The following is a 6,895-nucleotide window of genomic DNA, read 5'->3' on the forward strand; positions in this document are numbered from 1 at the left end:
CAGGAGCAACACAGCAATCCTTGATCAGACATCAGCTGCACTCTGTCAGGGTGCTTGCTAACTGATCTACGTTCGTTGTTTTATTAAATCCTGCAAATTACCCGTGTGGGACAAATATTATCCTCAGTTTAGAAATGGGAAAGCTGGAGCTGGTTTTAAAATTGCTTTTCCAAGGCTGCATGCCCAAGGAGAATGATGCTGGAATTTGGAGCCAGGTCTGGCTATGGGCACATCTCATGCTTGGTTTAGTCACTTGATACCAGTGGAGCAGGGCGTGTGCTGCTTGCTGGGGAGGAAGGGTCAAGCCCAGAAAAGCCATCCCTCCTCAGAGGGCGAGTCCGCCATCCGAGCAGCATTGGAGCATTTCCCCGAGAGGTCCCAGCAAAAGGAGATTTTAAATGCCTTCAATAACGTGATAGCTGGAGTCTCGGGCACGTTGTCTCATCTCCTTTTCCTCAGCTGTAAAAAGGGATGTCATGGGGTCGTGTGGAGAGTAAACAGGATTACGTGACTGCAGCATGCAGCCGGGTCCCATATGCAGAGAAGATGCTCAAGAAATGATGGGGATTATTTCCTCACCTTGAAACTGGGCAGCTGGTGGTAGATGATTCCTGCTGTCCACTTAGTGTAGAAATTATAGGGAATGTTACAGTTTTGGAGAATCTGGGGTGTGTGTGTGTGTATTCAAAGACTCTGAAATTGAACCAGGGGGAAATGAGGGCCATGGAGTGGGACCAGGTCCTCCAGTTCCAGCATCATATCCTCAGCGATGGTAAAGACAGGGCACTGGGAAGGATCAGCTGGGGAATTCATCTGAAATAAGGCTTTGGGAATAAGGTGGCTTCGACTTCCAACTGAAATGCAGGTTCTTTTCAGTTATGCCAATTATACCCAGGGCCTCCTGGGTCTATATAATTATGCTAATTAGTTATGCCAATTATACACTGAAGGCCAAGAGGAGGGTGCGGTGGGCCTGGGGAAGAGAGGGGCCTTAGCTTGGGCAGGGAAGACATGGGACCTTGAGCCTGCACCAACTGACCCAGTTCCGGAGCTCCTCTTCTGTGGGACAAACCGAGAGTCAGACACGCTCAGCTGTAACCAAGATTCAAGGCACAAGTGTCCCCAGATGAAGGGTTTTGGGATGTGCTGAGCTAGTGAGGTGTGGGCCCAACAGAGCTAATAGAATATTTTAGCTAAAAGAATATGCCTGGGGTTATCATTTATACCCTCTGCTGATGTCTAGCCCAGCTGTTGTAAAATATTACGTGGAAAAGAAAGTGACAATTGAAGTGACATCAACATAGAAGAACAACAGTGGAAAGTTTCCAAATAGAAGGCAAGCAGTTTGGGTGGGGAGAAGCTGAAATTTTTTCCCTCTATTCTCTAGGTATTCACCCGTAAGGAAATATTTCTTTGGGGGACAAAATCTACAACCATCTCTTGTTTTATGCAAGTAAATTTTATTTCATGTCAGCATTCCAAACTGTGTTCCTCAATTGTTTGAATAACAATTTTCATTCAATTGCTGCTCAAATTAAGGGTCAAAGGCTGATGGCACTAACCAGCCTTAGATTTTAATGATGTCTGCCCCAGGCCTCTAGGCAAATACTCTCTTTGGTGTGACAAATGGTTTAAAAAAACCAATCTGGTTAAGAGTTTGATGTCCTCTCTTCAAGGAGAACAGTGCATGGACTGGGGGAGTACAGAGTCTCACAAGCAAGGGAGTACTGCTCCCCAGGGATGTGGGCCAGGAGCACATTTGGAAGAACTTTGGAAGCAGCAGTGGAAACGGGGCAGGGTTAGTTAAGAGGTGGGGTATTTCCTTAGAAGGCTGCCAGGTCCATTAGGGAATAAGGAAAAAAATATTTGGCTTAGTTAATTGGCTAAGTTTGCCTATCTGATCTTAATTGGAACAGAGAAATCACGACAGACTCTTGGTATTAAGGGACTGGTTGGCGGGAAATACTGTGTTTCTGGCCAAGTGCACATTTATGCAAGTTTCAATTTGCTGACCTGGTATCCGGGGCGGCAGCACCTCCATCTTGTGCCCAGAAATTTATTTCAACAGGTGACATTTGGTTTCCTTTGTTACATTTCTCTTCCTAGCATGATGTGTCTGTGCTCTTAAGTGGCACTGAAAAGTTATATTCATCTAATAGACACGTGTTTGCATATACCATAGAGGGAAACTCTTGGGCAGGACAGAGTCACACAGTAGCCAGGGCTTTCCCTCTGAGCCCTAAGAGGGAGTTCGGAAGCTTCTGGTCAAGGCTCCACGAGTCTCCGCGAAAAGAGAAATAAGATGTTGCTTGATACACAGTTTTTAAGTGAATGCAAGATGTTCCATGAAAATATAGTAATTATTTTTCTTTTACTCTCAGATGTTAGATTTTTCTTCTGATTTTTAAAGGGACAAACATCATAGTGGAAAAGAAGTACGATTTCCTCAGGGATCTATCCTAGGAAGTAATTCCAGAGTGGAATGACTGGATCAAATTCAAGAATCGTATAAGGTCCAGGAGACACTGACGGCAGTGGTATAACAGTGGTCCCTGGGAACATTGCAGGAGGGAGACAGGCTGGCATCGTCCCAGCACTAGGAAGCCCTTACTGCTCTCTCACTCACCGAATACAGCCATTTTTCAAAATATTTTTCAAAATAATTTTTAAATTATTTGTACTAAAGCCTCAAGATATTTTCACTTAAAAAACATATGAAAGCTTGTCAGCAAAGAGTTGGAAGGAGGAACATCAGTCAATAATAGTTCTGGTTTTAATGAATATTTTTAGAAGAACATAAGTCAAATCCATTTTGGCAGATGAATGCAAGTGATCGAACCTATTTTCAAGGTTTTCTGTGTATGAGAAATAAATTAAAACTTTGTTTTGTAGTTATAGTTTTGTTCACCTAAATCTCTTTGAGGAGATTCAACATATGTATCTCTCACTTAAAATTTTATGCATGTATATCACAATTTCATAGAAATTAATGAAAGAAATCCATCTTTAATAGAACGCAGTACTTTTCTCCCTTCCCCTTCCCCACCATCTAGGATTTGAAGAAGCAGCTGAAGAAAAACAGGACACAGAAAAACCACTTTTAGGATGATGAGAACTACTTTTGTTTAAGTAAGCCTTTGAAAAGGAAACCATGACAACAAAGTAGTTAAACAGGGAGCCTTTCTCGGATTAAATTCAAAGAATAGGATGTGAGCATATAGCCACGTATGTCCTATTTAGATGAATTTCTCAGACACATTTTATAATGCAGCATTTCTTAACATTTTCTTTAAAGGTATAAATTTGCAAAGGATGAAATTAGCGCACAGTCCCAAATTCCTAATAAGGATGACGCAGTTCATTTCTGTTGCCTGAGCCAGACCGTCTCGGGGTCAGACATAGTGTAGTGACGACCCTGACTCTTGAGCGCTGGGGGGCGGCAGTCCTGGGAGGCTGCCACTGTTACTGTCTGGCTCGCCCTTGAGGGCTGTGACATTGGAGGGGGAGTAGCTGGGCCAAGGCCGCGGCTGGCGGGGGGCAGAGCCGGGATGCAGCCCAGACCCACCTGGTACCAGGAGGGCTCTGGAGTGTCTCGGAGCTTCTGAGATGAAGGACGGGGTCCAGCCGCAGCAGGACGGCTGGATGTGCCTCCAGGGGGACCCGTTGTTAAATCCCTTTGAATCTCCAGAGGAAGCATTTCACCCTCAGAATCACAAGCAAATAAACAGAAAGGAAATTGTAATAGCAGGAACTCCACCCAACTAATCCCAGAAGCGAAAGGAGAGTAGACCTTAAAAGTTCACATTATAAGAAAAAATCATTTGTAACTGTGTATAGTGATATTAACTAGACTTACTGTGACCATTTCATAATACATACAAATATTAAATCATTACATGGTATAACTGAAACTAATATAATGCCATATGTCAATTACATCTCAATAGAAAATAATAAATAAAATGTAAAAGCAGGGAAAGCAGTGCACTGATTCAGAGCAGGTGGGAGGCCGGCACAGGGGCAGACTGGCCAGCGGAGGCAGCCGGCAGCCGGGGTCCGGGGGCTAGAGGTCCTGTGCTGCATCCGTGGTACCCAGCACGTGTCAACTCCACCTTTCCACAGCAGTGTTCGGCATAAGACAAAAATCTGGGCATGTGAATAGTAGATCCTTATCTAAATTACCTTGAAATAAATTCTTGTGTGGCCTTAACCACGGTCTTTCAGATGTAACACAGCCCACCTTTAGTACCTAGAGTTTGTTAACACGTAAGGCAAAGTGCAGCATTTTGCCTTTTACACTGCATCTCAAATATTTCTGTGTTCTCTCTCTCTTTTTCTAAGTTGAAAAACCCTCTTTGAAAGTCACTAGAGGAGAAAAAAGGACTGGAGATGGATTCTCCCTTTTGAAAGTTGAAATGGTGGCATCCACTGCTGACGTTGTCGGATGGCTAATAGAGAATTTATTTATTGTAATACCTCACAGACATTGTACCATATCCACAATCATGTAGCAGCCTGCCTGAGGCTGGAAAGGTAATGTTATGCTCCACCCTGTGTTCAGTGAGACTGAGTCTGATCTGTTCATGAACAGTTGCAGGAAACTCTCGTGCTGTGTTCCTAATCAAAAGACTTCTTAGTATATTGGAATAACACATTTTTAAGTAAGTAAAATATCTTTTTATTTGGATTTGCAGAATGGAATTTTATGTGTCATGTCTCAGACTTCTTTTGTATTTCCTTTTCAACACCCTACGTTTCCCGTGTGTGTTTTAACTCATGCACATGTGCTCTTTGTACAATTTTTACAAGTAACAAAATCCAACATGTCAGAATGATGAGTTTTATTTTTCCTGTTTTACATTATGTGTTTGGCCTAAAGAGTTAGAATTACAAAAGGGGGGCAGAGGGATTGTGAATACATACGAAAGTTCACCAGAAATTATATCTTCCTCTTAGAAGTTTGCTCTAAAACTGACTGAATTGTCTTTCTGAACCTCTATTATGAAATCATTGGCATCATTTTCTCCTGTGTTCAGCTAATTTGAATTAAAATGAACTAAATTATAATGTGAGCTATTATTTCCAAACATGAATAGTCATCTGAATGCTTCATGGGAAGGCAGTATGTCTATTACTTTTCTTTCATCATTCATGTGTCATTTGAGAAAAATTTAATTATGTGTACTGGTGCTGGTCTGGGTGGAAACTGGCCATTTGCGCCGATCAAATCACTTCCAGCCGTGCTTGTTCTGAGAATGGTCCAGATGACAGAAGTGCAGCCCAGAGGCTGCCTGGAGGCTGGGCTCTAACCAGGAAGAGCTTCTTACAGGGAGGAAGAGGGGAGGAAAAGCCCCAGGGTCTGACCTTGGGACTAAAAGCCCAAGAATGCAGTGGTGTCATCACAGTGGGAACGTCCTGTCTCAGGAGTGGACTCGCATCTACACCAAGCCCAGAGAGGGCGCCTCAGCCCGACGTCAGTGTGTGACTTTAACCTGAAGACGAGCTCCCAGCTGCCATGCTGGGCTGAACCCGTGGGACCGGCCAGTCCTCGTAGGAAGCCCAAGGCCCCCCCCCCGCCCCAGATGTTGGCTCTCAGAGCAGAGGAATGAAGTGTATGATTGAATGTGCCCTCAAGTCAGACAGTGAGAACCTGAATTGTTGATCTCAGCAAGAGAGCTTTGTTCCTCTAGGACAGGACAGACTGAGCCTGTGGGCCTGGACCCCTCTCTGTCCCCTGCTGGGTGGGGCGGGGGACATTTGTTTCTCACACTGACATTGCAGAGCAGCCTTCTGCTGATTTACCATCACACTGTGATCCGACTTACTTTCCTCTCTGAAGCCTTGCTCAGGCTGACTCTGAGGCCATTTTGTCCCTTTAGGGGGTCTCATGTGACTCAGTACAGGACATTCAGTTGCACAGGTGAGCCCAGGGCCTCCATATCTGTTCTTGTGAGGGACAAAGCACGTCACTGTTGTCACTCCTGCAGTCTGTCTGTGCTGCTGGGTTCAGGGGAGCAGGTCCTGTGTCACCCCGTCTCCACTGAGGAACTGAAACCAAGAAGTAGCAGCCCCAGTGACCGCGTCTCCCGGGAGAGGGCAGGTCGCTGGTGGAACGTCAGGGGCCGTCCTGGTGCTGCAGGAAGTCCTGTCTGCTCTTTGCTTCAGAACAGGCTCCTGAGCGTGGACAGAAGGTGCGGCATCTGAACGTCCCAGGCACGAGGCTCCCACCTCACATAGGAGCCAACTGGAGGGACAGATAGTGGGAAGCCCGCCCCGCGGCCTGAGAGTGTGTTTCACGGCAATTTCGTGTGTGTGCAGGGAAATTTCCTTCCCATTAGCTGTGGCCCTTTGAAAGTGAGCCAAGTTGGTTGTGGTTTAACTGTTGTTATTTTCTTATAATACCCCAGCCACCCCGTGCACAGCGTCAAACAATACGGGCCGGTTTGACTTTGATCATTTTCCACGAATCAACCACATTTAACAGAGCACATGAACAAAAGAAGCCTGAGGAAATGAAGCAACATGAGCCACAGCAGCGCCTCCTGCCACTCATGCTGTCACCTCCACCACCTCTGCCTCTCCCCTCCCCTCACCTCCCAGGTCAGGGCGGCCAGGGCGAGTAGGGGACGGAGTTGCTAAGAAGGTGGAAACCACGGGAGATGCTGCCTAGCAGTGCCCTGGGGGGGGGGGGGTACCAGCTGCACAAAACTCCCAGTGATTTGCAAGTTTCCCCTCTTGCCTCTCTGATTTCCCAATGCAGAAATAGCTCCAAATGTCTAATAGGAGGGCTAGGTATTCAGGTATAGTGATCTGATCAAATTCAGGAGAATCGAGTAGCTCTAAATTAGATTTCATCTTTCTTGTGTCTGGATGGTCTTATTTTGTTTTCAAAAGA

This window comes from Camelus dromedarius, chromosome 7 (genome assembly GCF_036321535.1).
Source record: "Camelus dromedarius isolate mCamDro1 chromosome 7, mCamDro1.pat, whole genome shotgun sequence".
Taxonomy (NCBI): Eukaryota; Metazoa; Chordata; class Mammalia; order Artiodactyla; family Camelidae; genus Camelus; species Camelus dromedarius.